Below are 17,640 nucleotides of genomic sequence, written 5' to 3' on the forward strand. Positions count from 1 at the left end.
GCCATACATTCTTCTAAACACATGTTCACATTGTCTTGTACTCTATGTTCGGAATTTCCAAGTTTTTGTTTGGCCCGACATTTATTTAGTAGTTTATCTATATAATATCTCCAAAGTGTAGTTTCTTAACATATTATATTTGTTAGTGTACTTTTGTATGTAGTTTTAAAATCTTAAGTATTTTTTTTATAAAGACGTATTATGTATATATAATAATCGTTAATTTTCACTACCGATTTAAAACTTCACTATACAATCACTAACCGTCTTAAAAAAACATCTTCTCAACCCATGCTATACTGAAACGGAAAATATTATTACTGTGCAACAATAATTCAATTATAAAATGTAAGTGTTATGTAGAAATTATAGACATTCTGCTTCAAAAAGGAAGAAAAGCTGACCACGACACAGGGAATCCTAGTGTAGGGGCTAGTGCACTTTCTTCTTTACTACTACTTTATATACTTTTTCATTATGTATAATAAAGTTTTGTCTTTATTTCTCTGTTTCTACAAAAATAAAATTTATCTGTACAATATTGTTTTTCTATAAATCAGTTTGTTAAATTTCATGCTGTCAAAAAAATTACATAATAGACATTCGAAAATTATTCTTAAATTTACAAGACTTGCATCTAAATAAGCGATACCCGTTAGAAGTGTTTGATAGATTCCGGCGATTGGAATCATTATCCAACTACCGGTACATTTAGAAACGTTCACACACTCAATTTATGGCCAATACATTAATGGTCCGTGAACGTCAATTACGCCGGCCCCGAAGAAATTCTTTTTTAATATAGCTTCTGACTGCATATTGGCGTTCCCTTGTAACTCTTCTCTTCGGTCTAGAAGCCTTTACATTAATTTTAAAAAAAATCAATGGCGCTACAACCTTTTTAGGTCTGGGCCTCAGATTTCTGTATCTGTTTCATGATAATTTGTAAATGGAATAGGCAAGTAGGTGATCAGCCTTCTGTGCCTGACACAGGCCGTCGACTTTTTTGGGTCTAAGGCAAGCCGGTTTCCTCACGATGTTTTCCTTCACCGTTTGAGCTAATGTTCAATGCGCACATAGAAAGAAAATCCATTGGTGCACAGCCGGGGATCGAACCTACGAGATCAGAGATGAGAGTTGCACGCTGTAGCCACTAGGCCAACACTGCTCAATTTTACATTAATTACCTCATAAACTAGTCCATTTACTTATGAAGAAATTGCGATGAAGATCATATTGTAAATCAAAAGATGACCGCGCTTTATCGAAAATATAATTTAATAAACCCTTGACACTAAGTAAATAGATTACGACCTATTCAGGTCCAACACAAAAAAGTCCAACAAAACTTGGAGGTTGAAGAATTTTGAGAGTTGTTGACAAGAGAATTTGCAACATGACTAAGAAATAAGCATTTCTTGTCATCATGAGATTGACAATCACATATTGTCACGATTGTAATACGCCATTACTTTCTAGAGCAATATATTAAATATCCATTTTAATTTAGCTTTAAATAGACATTGTTTCTCTTGGATTGTAACGGTGAAACTTAGAGTGTTTCTCTTAGTTCACTGCAATCACAACAGTGAAATACATTACTATTAAATTATTACAAAAACATGTTTTAGTAAATAAATGTGTTAAAAATTACTGCACACTGCATGCCTATCTTTTACAATTTCAGCCGGTCAAATGCTATTAAAATTAATGATTTTATTAAATATATTTTGAATATCATTCCTCATTAAAAGTTCCACTCATATACAGACAGTGACATCAAAAAAAACCCATATCAGAATGCTACAGAGCCCATGAATAACAGACTATATTTATTTCCAGAATATATGAGAATCACTAAATCCCCTAGTATTATACAAACAAAATAATTTTCACGAACCAATTTGTTTGTAATATTCATTATACGAACGAGGAAGAGCAAATTGTTAACAGTCACAAAAATCTTATTTTGCATGTCCTTAAATACCAGCCTTGTATCAAATGAGACATTTGCGTTTGGCCGTACGTGAAGGTCGCGAGATTTATATTAGCTGGCTCACATACGAAATGCTTGTGGCTAGCTTTATATGTGCCGGTAACAAACAGTAGTGATAGCAATTTTTTATCCGTTTTTGTTTGCAATTTGGATGTAGTTTTTTCGAATTAATGATGACCTGGGATAAACCAAGATTTAATGAGAAATCGTTCAGACGTGCACTTTTACGATGACGTACTAAAATCTTTCTTATATTGTGGTATATATTTATGCTAATATTTTAATTTATTTATTTTTACAATATAATATAATTAGGAATGTAGCAAACTTATTTTTACTTTTATATCGAATATGATTATTATGATTTATGTATTTATTGAATAAGTTATGTACATAAAATATTATATCAGAAACTTGAGAAACATCAAGCATTGTCAACTGTGTATATTTGTGTATTATAACTATTAAATTATTTTACAGAATATTATAGTTTGAGTGAAGTTACAGCTTTAAACCTAAATGACTTACGCCAGGCTGCATACACATCATTCATAGTGTCTCCAGGGGAATCGCTGGCCCGAGAACTTCTGGATTCTTGGCTGTCCATTCTTGACTAGGTATTAATTATACTTCTGGATATAAAGTGCGTATTAAGTGCCATACCAGGGCAATGAAGGATTAATTTTCATTACTTTTAACTAATAAAAATTCATATAAAATCTGTTGAATTATGCCTTGTCTTAATGAAAAATTATATTGAGTAATGGCATTCTTGTAACGTTGTTAGAGCAACTGTTATCAACGATACTAAAAAACCTGCAGGCCAAACCTGCATTGAAAATTGGAGTTACTGAAAGCCTGAAGATAGTTACTAGACAACAAAAATGTTTTTATTTATAACTAAATTACTGAAGGATCCACAAAAATTAATTTTCGATGATTATACGAGTAGATATATATATACAACTGTTTTATTTATAACATAACAGCTATTACAACTTTGAAACGGGCTGGGTGTAAAGAATATACAATTAATTTATGGATGATACATGAACTGTATCTTACGTAAAAAAGCAGTAAAAAATATGTAGATATTAAAAAAGTTAAGGTACTGCGACCGTAACGAATTGTCTACTTTCTGATGTAATCCGTCAGTGACTGTTAATAGAAATAAACAATTAAGAAAATTACGAACAACGTTTAAAAACCGTTTTGCCGAACACGAATTAAAGTCGAAACGAATCGAACAGAAATAAGTAGATTTTTGTTTGTTTTGACGTTAATGTTTTATCGTAGGCAAGGAATAAAATATATCATAAAGTATCCTGTATAAGATATTTTAATAGTTAAATTATCATTTTATGGTTGAATGAACGAACTATTGGTTTATACGATAATTCTTTCAAATTCGTATAAGTATTAGGAAACAAAACACACAGATAAAATATTTATTCTATAATAATTAATATTATAATATTGCATGTATCCTCAAACAGTTTCACAGAAAAGGGAATACTTATATACAAAAATGACAGCTGAACGGTAAAAAGATTAATTATATAGATTTTTATCACTTACTTGTCTATGAGTTATTATTTTTACCGATGCAGAGATTTTTATTCCTCATGCGCACATCGAAGGACATACAGAATTGCATACTAGGTAAAATGTTAATGCCAGTTATTTTATAAATATGTAGTAATTAGCGTTATTACACCAACAATTGCGCTTATGTGCGTAATGGATATATAAGTGTTGTGATGGGTCAAATAAGCAAATCTTCCGAGAAATCCTTTTAGCATTAGGGATTCTTTACAAATATATACAAAATAATAAACTATTTATCTGTAACGGCATTGAAGCTTTAAATAAACTTAAAATCAATAGAAGAGTATACGTTACTAATATCTCATGTTAGAAGTTACTTTGTAGAAAATTTGTATGTACTGAAGTGACACCAAGTAGTTAGCTTGTAAATTTATGTTAAATGCCGTATAACGGTTGCACTGCAGTAAAACATTTGAACACGTGTATTGGGAAATACTGTTAGTTCGTGGGTCAAACTGTACCTTACAAACGGAAAATACAAATTAAATATATTTATTTAATAGAAAAAGCCTAAAAACTGTATTTATATTTGAAAGCGAGCAGTATCTATTGGGTGACATAGCAAGATGTTCCATATGTTTGTATGTACCTACTAAAGAGGTAGGCTAAGAAAAAAATCACATTAGTATACAAAATTATTTGTTTCTATTAGAAAATAGATGCATTTCGTAAAATAGCAATTTAATTATATTTTGTACTGTTTGCTTGTGTTGATTTATTCCTTTCTAGTTTGAAATTGTATGGATGTGTGTGTGTGTGTGTGTGTAAAATGTGTGATGTCATATTATCTTGTATCTTTTAAGCATACATGTTGTATTAGAACAACATATTATAAATACAAATTAATATTGTTTATCACACGTGTTCTTCAGAACTTTAGTACCTTCCTATGTATAAAGTTAATATATTGTTTAACTATAAATAAGAAATGAATAGTTTTAACATATTTTGTAATTAGTCCGACATAGTCACTTGATATTTTTCGCAATTGCCTTGAACTTACGCGCAATATGTTTCGCAAGGGTTTGCAAAGATGTTAAATTCACATCTTTAAGTCAATAAAATCCGTACTGTCAGCAAGGAAATAATTTTAATACCAAGCTGAGTTAAAAATAACTTAGTTGTTTTTCGTCGAATAAATACGATTGAAATATATTCTAACAAAAGTTCATTTATATATATAAAGTTTATATAAATCAATGTGTTTGTTGCATCCGTGGGCAAAATGAAACTCAGATAAATAGGATAAGTGTATCATTGGAATAATAGAACATATATTTATTTTCAGTTAATCTGCTGATTATACGTGTAATAATTTCATAATTGAACTTACGACATTTAAAGGTATTTATTTAGGTGAACGTAATTAGCTCGTTTAAAATTTAAAATGAACACGTTTTCCCTTAAATGTTTATGTAACTTCGGTACTTTCATTCTGTATTATCGGAAACCCTCTTTATAACCAATGTTAATAGTGCTTTCTGTTCTCAGACCTCAAGAGAATGCTCGCTGGACTGAAAATTTGCAGTGATGACGAGGTAATCGCAGATACAGAAGCCTATTTTGAGGTAGTTTGACTACTATAAAAATGGTATCGAAAAATTGTATTCAGAATCTATACAAAAAAAAAGTTTTTTTTTTATAATTGCCTACGAACTTTTCAGATGTACAAAAATTAAATAGATGAAAGAAGCTATAATTTGATTTAAGTAAAGTGCCACCAATCATCATGCTTACACTGTTACCTACAACATTATTTTAATAAATATAGATAAATAATTTTAATATATTATAAGTCATTGTGTCGATATCCAGTTGTTTTTTTATATTTATTAACTTTTAATTATTTTTTAAATACTGTATATTTGTGTGTTGGAAATAAATACTGTTCTTATAATAGTAATAATAATATAAACATAAATGAATCCTTGTACAAGGATATATAATATATACCTATCAGGTTATTACACGGTACTAAATCACTGATAATAAGACACCTGAATAAAGCATTTATTATTAATAAAATAAAATATTCAAGTCCTTTCTTAATACGATTATCATAATGATTCTTTAAAATTATGCTAACATCTCAAATTAACGCAATAAGTAGTCATTATGCCTCGTTTTTAAGAGAAAACAAATTATGATTCGGAAACGAGAAAGTTTACCAACCTTTATTAAAGTGTTAAAGCGCGTTTTTAATTAATTATATATGTTTTTTATTAAGTTAAGTATTTGTTTTTAACACATTAAAGAGAAAATATGATTTAATGAAAAAGAATTCATTTAAAAACTGGTTGGACTTCAAAAATTCTTTCACCATAGAATGCTACTTTATCCCAGCTGTGCGAAGACGAGACAAGAAAAAATAATATTAGATAGTAGCCGGTTTGTCGCTCAAAACCGGATGATTTCATGGATTTTCCATCATGAACTTCATATTCTTCAGTTTAGAGGGCAAACCCACCTGATTGAAATACGAAATTGTGTCAACAATGCGTTGAAAATCCTAGTTAGTGCGGTATCTCTAAATCAAAACGGATATAACTTTTACACTGAATTTTCGACAACCATAACAACTGATTACTGTTAAGATAAATCACGAATAGCGTATCTCATTCCAACATCAACTTTTAGAGAGAGAGGCTAAACCAAAATTCTCACGACTGCGAAAGTTCGTGCGAAGATTCTTAGAGAAAAGTTAAACAAAGATGAACGAACGTGTATGATGGAACGTTTAATTTTTTTAATGGTTTCAACACTTATTATGTTAGAATTTAATTGAATAAGCAATAAAGTTAATACGCAAACAAGTGTGTAAATTATACATTTTTGTTTTACAATTGCAGAATACTTTTTACGTACACTAGAATATAAGCAAAGTAGGAAAATTTTACCTTACATTTACTTTTGGATGTTATAGAAATATCCTCACACTCATAGTAACTTTGCCTTATCGAAGCAGTAATGCCCGCAATTTTACCTAGTAGCTGAAGATTATAACAGATGGATTCAAAGTAGTACATTTTTGTGTTTCTTAATAAACCCTATTAAATCTTCTCTAATTTTAGATTCAAAACTGTGTGAAGATATGAAGCATCTGTCGTATCTTACCGTCACTAGGCCACATTTTATCATCAGTTCCATAAGGGTTACAGGTGTAAGACAGCACACTTTAACATACTAATAATAAAGTTTAAGATACTTAATTTGTCCTCTCGTGACCATTACATGACCGTGACCATTACGTCATTACGACCGAACGTAAGGCACCCGATTAGTATTCCTGATGCATAGTCATCGCCGACAGCGAATCAATGCGTGACGATCGTACAAGGCACTCAAATCCAAAATATAAGTGAAACTCGGTGAAATTGTATTGCGAAACATAGTTAACAATTATCAATATTTGAATTTCACTGTTCAATTAAAATTCAGTAGATTCATACATGTAAGTAATTTTTCATAGAGAAAAGTATACTTTCTAAAATAACCTCATAGTATATGAATTAATTATTATATATATACTATAATGCCGACATAAAAGTGTTGGTAGTCCAGCCCAACATTATAGGCGAATACAAGGACTATCTACTACGTTGGATGGGGCACCTTCAGTTCATGGGCCAAGATCGGGCGATGAAGGATGCTTACACGAGCCGGCCTAGTAGTCGGAGTCCAGTAGGTCGGTCTAGATACCGCTGGATTGGAGGAAGACCTAGGAGTAGGTAGCACAAGACACGGAGCGCTGGAAGATTCTCATTTCGGCGGCATTGAGACTTTTTGGGTCGCAGGGCTAGCGGAGTAAGTAAGTATGAATATGCATTAAAATTAGCTTAGGTGTAATCTTGCAGAATCATTTTTTAATTTTATAAGTTAAGCAAAAATGAGTTGCTATTAGGATAGGGACTCCACTTTCACGTACACAAGCATTTCGTTTTATTACAGCTATGTTTATAGTAAATTAGGAAGTTTTAATACCGAAGCTGGTTTCAAACTAAAAACAAATTTACACACAAAGCTAGTACGGATCTGCCTATTAATAAACAATAGTTTACCACAACCATAGACTATGATAGACGTTAAATTATGGTTTTTCGTAAATAAATCATAATATTTATAGTCATATACTCGTCCTCGGACAATGCAATGATGTCATGCGCTGCTTCTATTTGATTTATAATGAACATACACGACCGCGATGTACCTTTAGCAATATTTAATCAACCTATTTCAAATATAACGTAATATAGAATAAATGGTAGTGGGCGCATTAATTTTAAAGAAAGCATTGTTAAGTGTCTATCTTTTATTTCCAAATAAATAAACTAATCTCAAACCTAATCCGCTGTCTTTTTATTGCTAAACAATGAGCAAAAATACAATTTTTTTTTTGTACTGTCATATATTGTAGATAATATAGAGTACATTAAGATAGTAATTAAATTTACATTTACTTTGGATGTTATAGAAATATTATGAAACTCAGCACTCACTTTATCATAATAAAAATAAATTCCTTTAATAAGCCCATAGGCTAATAGGTAATATATTGTAGATAAGATAGTTTGTAACATATACTGTAGATATAGCATTATGTTTGATGTGGTAAATTTCAATAAATACATTAATAACACCCTAAAACGATTTTTGATTGACATTATGGTCGTAAAGATTCAATTGTTGTTTAAGGAATCTGGTGATTAATGTTACCTCAGCCAGCGATAGACGGATGACAATAGGCGATTTTATCCAAAAGGGGTGCAGCATTATTAAAACTGACTCCGAATTAAGTCATGATTATTGTATAAATATATAATATACAACATAGACGGCAATAAACTTTAACTAAAATTTATGTGCTCACCCCATAAACATATTCACCTTTCCAATTACTTAGTTCTCGTGAAAACAATTACTTAATTTTTACGTGGCCTTAGGCGATAAAGGTGTGGTGTTTTGGGAAGGGTTACTGTTACCCCAGTAATTACAAGGCCAGCAGAAGGTTACGGGATACAATTTCAAACAATGTTTTATGTGTTCTTGTGACGACTGATTTTTAAATAAGAATTATACTGAACTATAGTCTTAAGTGATACATGCAATATCTTTAGTAATACAATACGCGGTTGCACTAAGATAATAAATCATTGGCAATGGAGCAATGTAGATGATTGACTCATGGTCGAGTAGTATAGTTAAAGTATAACTTTTAAATGTAACAAATTGTTGAATATATTGTATATTGCAGAAAAGGCGACTAAAAAAATAAGTATATTTACGTAATTTATAAATATTACGTACTGGATACGTTTATGTGGAATGTCGGGTGTGGCAATGCTAGGGCAATCTAGACCGAGCCGGACATTTTTATATTATTCGCAAAGAACAATTTGTGGACATTAATTATGACGAAAATAACATATTTAAAATAACATAAGATAGTATGTATGTTAATCTATAGATTATAATTATTATTGCTGTAATAAAAGATTAGGATAGATTGCAGGAATAGATTAGGTCGAAGATGAAGTCATCCAGGATACACTTTACAAGTTACGAGCAGTTTAAATTTAGGATCTTGATTTGTTGATAAGCTCATAGCTGATTTGAGCAGCGAAACAATTACAGGTTGACTAAAACCTTATAGGTAGACACATTTCTGTGTCTATGAAAGTCATAGGTCATATTTCGTTATATGGAAGGTGATGTTGGATCTGAGACGCCGGCGACATCGTTACGAAGCTTACCATCACCGTCAATTGGTGCAAAAACTGACAAACGGACAAAATACTGACGATCTTACGTAGAGATTCGAACGCATAACCGCTAGGCTTACGCTGCTCATATTAAGGCAAGGTGTAAGCATGTTCACTGATAATTTATCTTAATTATCTCGCATTTTAGATAAATCTCTGACTTACATTAAAACGAATTAGACCATCTGAGCGATATTGTCGAATGTCTTTGTTGAGAAAAAATATATCGAATAATCTACATTTTATGACATGCAAAGAATTGGAAACTATTTATTTACTTTCATGCACGATATTCTTTATATCTTTGTCTGTATTTATTAATTATATTGCTGGTATTATAAACATACCCATTCAAGTGTGCTATTTCACTACTTACACATTACCACGAATAAATTTCACTATTTACTGAAACGCGACGAAAATCCCGGAAAGAATTAATCGCTTTCAATTAAACACTCGATCGATTTCCCGTACCCTACACCAATTATAGAATTGAAATGCAATACTGCATCTCTCATAAACATTGTTACTAAGGGCCTATAAAGCAGTTGCTCTGACAACGTCACATAACCTCAAAACAAACACGAAATAGACACATTTTATTCACGACCGGCGACTGAGGACTTATTAAATTAGATAAAAAACCAGGCTCCAGTAAGCCGGTAGACTGTGCATTGTGTTAACTGAATTATCAACTGGGACAGCTGATCAAACACCGACATTGTTCCACGAATAAATTTCGAAAGAAACCTTATTTAGAGAAGGCTTCGAGCGCAATTTGTGCGTGGAAATACTTCCGGATAAGATGGTGCACGCATGCGTGATGAGTTGGGGGTCTCCCAATATGGAGATAGCGAATAATGAATCTTGTGAGATGGGAATAAGGTACAAGTTGGTAGAGTAATGTGCGCGTGCGTGAAACAAATAGTTGACATAGTTCCAGAATTTCAGGACGGGCCGACCACCTACATGCAGGTTTATGTACGCAGTGTCAATGACACCAAGAAATAGATTGTTCTTATCTGTTTAAGTAGTGCCTTGTTCTGTATAGGTGTAATCGAAATATATATCTCTATACGGTGTAAGGTATACCTATATATATATCTTCTAAAAATAAGCAGTCAATCTTGTCCATTAAACTCTTGAAGCAAGAAATCTAACGTCTTATGTCATGGTTTTCCGATTTTCTGTTTTCCATTTTCCTATATATATAGGTAAATGTATATGTTACTAACATAATCTAAGCTAACATACTAACAAAAATCAATATTTTTGTTTACTGTAATATAGCAACTACCAACTATTGTAAAACAGGAAAGAAAGTGGCTAATTATTATTATAAGTTAGGTAAATGTATTAATAACTAAAACAGTAGTTTTGCACTTTTTGTGCAAATTTTTTTTTAAGTACAAGAGAGCTCGGAAGCAATAAGGCCGCCAGTTGCCTTATGATATAATTATTTTAATTGTACTGCATTCCTTGCAACGAAGTGTAAATAAATAAAATCTTAGAGGATTACAAATTTAGTTGAATAACATCGTAAAAAGCCTTATCGTTGTACTCCTTTCAACTAAATTGGCAAATATCCTTCAAAATTATCTAGGTCGGAAATTACAAAAACGGACAACAAAAGATTTCCAAATATAAAACGTTGAACGCCTTTGACAATTGACAAGTATTTTATAGCTAAAGACTGAAAAGTGGTACTAGAGAAACAGCCGGATCAAGAATAATATGATCACGTTTGGCCTAGAATTGTTGAAATAAGAATTTATTGAATGAATTGCAACTTATGATAATAAGGTTGCCAGTGATCTTCGATAACACGACCTTGTGAACATCTCAGATATAAAAAAATTTCTAACATTCATAAATGCAGTTTCTATATTTATCCTTAATAATAATAAAAGACTTTATTCACTAACCAAATATAGTTTAATGTATGTACATCTACATAAATTTTAACTATTTTTTTTACTCATTCACATTTATCTTTTGATAATCATAAATAGCTAACTTTTTAACGAAACCGTATTAAGTTGTTTATTTTAAATAATGTTTAAAGAACTTTATTTCTCATTACAAAAAATGCATTTTTATTTACATGAGAAACTTAATATATACGAACAAGATACACGTCGTATGTATCTTTAACGCCCTTTTGAATTGGTTAAACGCGCTAATATTACGAATTTGAGACGGTAATTGATGAAATAGTTGCACACCCTCATACTTAATAGACTCCTTCAAATAATTTACGCGGCTTTGGCAAGTTAAATAAGTAATAATAACCTTATTAGTACATTGTTTGGCTACTAAGATTACTATAAAACACTAAAAATAAGAATGCCGAGATTCACGCGAACCTGCATAGAAGTTATATTGAAGTTTGAAAAAGGTATTGATTGATGTGGAGTTCATAGAGAGCCAGTGTGTCGCCAGTGCAGCCCACGCATTTACATCAGTATAAAAGGTCAGCAGAGGTCCAATAAAAGTTTATCTTGGAGTTTTAAATGGATTCGTTTGGCGTTAGGTTCCATACTGTCACAATGTTTCAGGCTATACTTTGATAAACTACTTCAGCATTTATAACGTATATTAAAATATATTTAGGTGTTTTTATATACTTGGGGTGACGCCCAAAAAGAGTAGTCATCTAGTTTGAATAGATGGAGTATACGAAATATTTCAGAGAAGACCCCCACCGGGAGTCGATTCCACAGTTCGCAAGTTCGCTAAAGAAAATGCCTTGTGAAACGGACTGTAGAAGACTTCCAGCCATCAAGGTAAAGTTGATGGTATTTGCATTGATACGTCTCGTACGCTGTTGAAACGAGGCGACTTTATACAGAGAGAAAGAGAATCAAGCCGATTGACATTGGAGATTGACAATTCGACCAGCCCTTCGCTGAATTTGGTCAAAAGGAAGAAGCTGGTGTTTACATAACATGGTACATAAAAATATATTAGTATTCTTAAATTTATTTCCAATTACGCAAGGCGATGTAATCATTAAAGATCAATGAATTTTAACCGTACATTCAAAACTTGTTTGACAATGTTTTGTAACGATTGACATCAGTCGTAAGACATGTTGTAAGAGCTACTTACAAGTTTCGATATGTTGGTCAGAATCATCCAGTCCTGTTTATGTTTATGATCCAGTGTCCTCCGGCACCGCGCCAAGCGTGACCAGCGTTTATCTATCTGCTTAGTTTATTCAATGTAATTATTGTTCGATTCCTTCCCACTATTATTACATAGGCAGATACAACATTCTAACTTTTCTTTGACAGTTGTTATTGCATTTACGTACATTTAAACGATTGTAAGTGTTTGGGGACTCAGCTTACTCTAGTCGATGAGCTTTAAACCTGGTCAATAGGCAATATTTTACATCCTAGTAAAATATTGCCTATACCGATTCCGATACTCTTATAGAAATATCGCCGATACCGATACCAACCCTTATAGAATTAAAATTAAATTAAGGTAAAATATATCAAGTTTGGTTAAAGTTTTTATAAAAAATAAGAGCAGTCACAAACTTTGAATAAGGTTTAATTATTAAAATTCAGAATTAAGAGTATATTTTTGTATTTAATCAATTAAATTAAAAAGCCAACTTAGGTGTCGAGCGAAATGGAATACGGTGTTCAGGTAGGTGAGAGGGATATATATAGTCCGTGCCTCGTTTCCAACGAAGTAGAACGAACATAATGCGCGTTTACTTTTTTTAAGCGCGAAGTTTGAAAAATATTGCTGTATCGGCAATTAAAATATCGGTATCTGATGCATCCCTACTCATAATATACATGTATTATATTTAATTTAGATAATGGATTAAGTAGCTTGTTGATGTTGGAATTTCAGCCGTATGGTAACAGTCTGATACAGCTATGCGCTAACTGTAAGTAGTAACTTGTAATTGAATGTATCGGATAACGGTTCGCACGGCCTCTAGAACAGTCTAGGCAATTACTTAATCACGCCAACCCTTGGCTCACGTTTCGATGTGACGAAATCTAGATTATTATATAAACTCATGTTTATAGATTGAATTGGCAAATTTAAGTTTCTTTGAATGGAGTTTCGCTGAACTAATTTGGGAAAGTGTTTGTGTTGCCTATTTTTGTATGAATATGGGTTTCTACATTTCCGGAGATAATAAGTTATTTATTACGAAACTGACCTTAGCTTGTATTAACTCGCTTAATACGGTAAAGAGCAGTTTTTGCCTAGTCGCTTCAGCGTGCGACTCTCATCTCTGAGGTCGTTAGGTTCGAAGTCCTCAATGTAATTTCTTTCCATGTGCGCATTTAACATTACGTCGTGAGGAAACCGGCTCGGCTTAGACCCAAAAAGTTGACGTCGTATGTCAGGCACAGGAGGCTGATTACATACTTGCCTATTTGATATACAAATTAAGATGAAACAGATACAGAAATATGAGGCGCAGACCTTAAACGGTTGTAGCGCCATTGATTTATTTATTTAATATGGTCAAAAGTGCAGGCACCGAAGACCTTACAAAACCCTTTAAGCAATACATATTGTCTATATACAAACGTTATTTGGTGAGTACAGAATAAGGCACTTCACATATGAGAAAATTATAAATTATGTAATCTCAGATTAAAGTAAATATTTATAGTTTTTTTTTATAAAATACTATTCAGCTTCTATTCACTGTTCGTTAAAGGTATAAATATATTTTAAATTAATTAATTAATAAAACGATGAATATTGACTTGCAAAATCCTATAGATACCGAAACTCAAACATTTACAATAATATTAAAATCAAATCAAAATTACTATTAATGTTACACTAAAGAACGTCAATATTAAAAACATTAGAAGGTCTAGGCCATTTTAGAACCAATAGCGAAAATAATTTTGCTATCCGTCTTCTAAAGGCTTGCATTAATTAAAATAAATGATCGTTTTTTGTCCTTGTAATTAGCCGCAGCACTGCGATGTTGTTCAATCGATATCTGTTTATAGAATCTTGCTAAACGACATCGGAATGGGATTTGCATCATTTCATTCTCTCGGTTATTCCGGAAGAGAAATGTAGAAGGTCTTACCTAATTCATCTCTGCTTATATGTAAACGTAAAGTAGTCGATAACGTAAGGTTTTCATATCATACATAAAGATGTTTTTGTATTAACTAAGTTTCTAAAATATATAATTTCCCCCCCCCAAAATAAATCAATACTAAACGATAATTATTCTGTGCTATAAGTAGTCATGAGTTGAGTATATTGTTGCATATCAACTTATCAAATCTAAGAAACAAAGCAGAGCACAAATCGAATCATATCTTTTACTAGTATAGTCTTACTAAACACATTGAAGATCAATTCAAAAGGAGTTCATTGAGCTTCTAAATTTTACGTCCTTATAAAGCATGGACTAAAAATAGCACTGTTCTTTACCATAATTACAATTATGTACAGGAAAAAAGGCCGTAGCAGAGGTGAAATATAACGTACTATCTTTGATGCACGTTTTATAGTCCAGTCATTTTAGTAAGTTCACCTCGGAATTCGATAAATCAGATAGTTCATCAACTATATATGGCGCGTTTTCGACCGGAGGCACCGGTAGATCTGAAGTGATCCTGTGAACGCGCGCTCTCCGCCCTCTATCTCGAAAACGGTTCACCGTTTAAAAAAATGTTTTTAAACAAAATTTGTAGAGAATTTTGTATTCTACAATATATATAATAAATACAAATAGTAAAAAACCCGTAGGAAATGAGATATTTACAAAAAAGCGCAAAAAAACGATTTTTGTGACCTTTGACCCTGAAATTTTATAGTTTCATACACCCTACCATATGTAGGTTTTGAGACAACTTTTAGGGTGTCAATATACAAGTTTTTACAGCTGGTTATCTCGGATTCCGAGATTCTTACCTAATTAAAGCTTAAATGACTGGACTATCATAACAAGTTCGTCAATGTATAGACAGACATCGACATCTACAATTAAAGCGTGGTATAATATATAGCTGCACTATAGATTATTGGCCTACGATAAATTCTTGTTACGCCAATGACTCAACATTCGCTTCACTTTCAGAACTTACAACCATTCATAATTTACTATTTCAACAAATAAATAGATTGATCAGCTGATATAACGGACTTTGTTGTAGCTTTTTATGGACTTTTACCAATTGTCAACGGAATTCCCAGATGACGAATTTGATTACATTCGATATTGTTGATAACTTCTCACTTATAGCATATTTATTTAATATAATTCACACATTGTAAAATATACATAGGTAATTATACTTTGTTAAAAGATATATACATATAACCTAAAGTATATAGCATAAAATATACTATATATATAAAAAATAACTTTTGCCATTGAAACAGTAAAAATACCTACCGGAAGTAGATATTTGTGTATATTTTTTATACGTTATTTTTTTTTAAATCCTATTACTATTAATATTTATTCACAGTAAAACAGTAAATAAGATCATTTATGGTAAATAATTTGAATGCGCATCTCATACAAATAACACCTATAACGACATCAGATTCCGGGGAAGAGCCCACTTCTCAGATGGTGTCCTCAAAACTTGGTGCGAGGATACCTACACGCTGGGATGGCTTACCGGAGCATGTGATGTCATCAATAATCCGATACCGGACACCAAACTGGTGGTACGGCCTCAGTCAGACATTCCGAAGAAGGTGCCGTGCTTACTGCATGTTCCAGGGTTCACTGGTAGCACGGAAACTTTACGGAAACTGATCACCAGGCAAAACCGCCACCTAAACATCAGATCTTGGACCCTGACTCACGAACGTAGAACACAGGACCCGACAGGCGTATCTTTGTTCCTTCGTGTTCCGGAATATGAGATCTCAAAGATCAAGGCTCACGAACGTCGCATCTACTATCTGATGGGGAACATCTATATCCGAATTCTGGAAAAGGATGAACCCTCAGTGGTAGCTGCCGCCACAGTAACTACTGCCAGTACATCGGGGACGGGATCCTCGGGGCCAAAGCCGCCCTCGTCAACGACGGAGATAGCCGCGGTTGCCGAGGTAAACGTCCCCATGGAGACAGCTCAACAACCACCCTCACCGGTGCAACTAACCTCGGATGACGAGTTCTTTCAGGAGACAGGGGGGAGTGAATTCAGCGACAGCTGTTTGCGCTCCTCCCCCTAACCGGACTGACCTTATCCAGACCAACCTCCAGCACAGCCAAACAGCGTCGGCTTCACTACGCAGACTGCTGGAGACCAACCCGAAGACCATTGCCGCGATCCAGGAGCCGTGGATCAGGAATGGCAAGGTATGCGGCCTGGGTAACACCGGTGGTAAACTTTTGCTGGATACCTCAGTAAGTAACCCAAGAACCTGCATTATCATACCTAAACATGTACCAGCATACCTAATTAACGAACTGTGTTCAAGGGACCTTACAACCATTAGGTTACCTAGGGACGCACATCCAGACATCGTCCTGGCGTCCGCCTACCTACCGGGTGACGAGGACGTGCCCACTCCAGAACTCGGCCTTCTGGCTGACTACTGTGAGAGGGAGAAACTGGAGCTTATAATCGCAGCAGACTCCAACGCGCACCACACGCTATGGGGTAATGCAAATACCAACGCTCGAGGTGAGAATATGCTTAACTTCATTCTTAGCAATAATCTTATCTTAGCAAACAGCGGCTCTGAACCAACCTTTATCAACGCACGCTCGCAAACCATAATCGATCTAACAATGGTGACCTCTGGTCTGTCAGATCACATACAGGATTGGCATGTCTCCAGAGAGCTATCATGCTCAGATCACAGGTGGATCCGCTTTACAATCAAAGGGGAGCTACCTAAACCACAACCACGACGCATACCTCGGAGAACTGATTCAGTAAAATTTTACAATATAATCGACTCAGAGGTAAGCAAACTAACAATACCAACCACCATTGATGTACAAGACATAGACAAACATGTAAATAACCTAACGTCCCTACTCCAGACCAGCTTTGAACGGTCGTGTCCCCTTACCATGCCTAGGTGGGGGAGTAGACATAACTGGTGGTGCCCCGAACTGGAGAGACACCGAAAGAAGGTCAGGAAGCTGTTCAATAGAGCAGGAAATACCCGTTTACCTGCCGACTGGGACAAGTACACAATCGCGAGAAGACGATTCAAAAAACTTTTACGCTCTAGGAAGCAAGAGTGCTGGAGACACTTCTGCACCAGCATTGAAAGCAACAACCAGGCAAC

General features: G+C 33.5%; 1 protein-coding gene across 2 annotated transcripts in view; it reads right to left on the minus strand.

Moving 5' to 3' along the window:
* Nucleotides 1-17,640, minus strand: part of LOC123713921 (echinoderm microtubule-associated protein-like 2) — a 51,162-nt gene that overhangs the window by 22,083 nt on the left and 11,439 nt on the right. The window lies entirely within an intron of this gene.

The sequence above is a fragment of the Pieris brassicae genome, chromosome 9 (assembly GCF_905147105.1).
Source record: "Pieris brassicae chromosome 9, ilPieBrab1.1, whole genome shotgun sequence".
NCBI lineage: Eukaryota > Metazoa > Arthropoda > Insecta > Lepidoptera > Pieridae > Pieris > Pieris brassicae.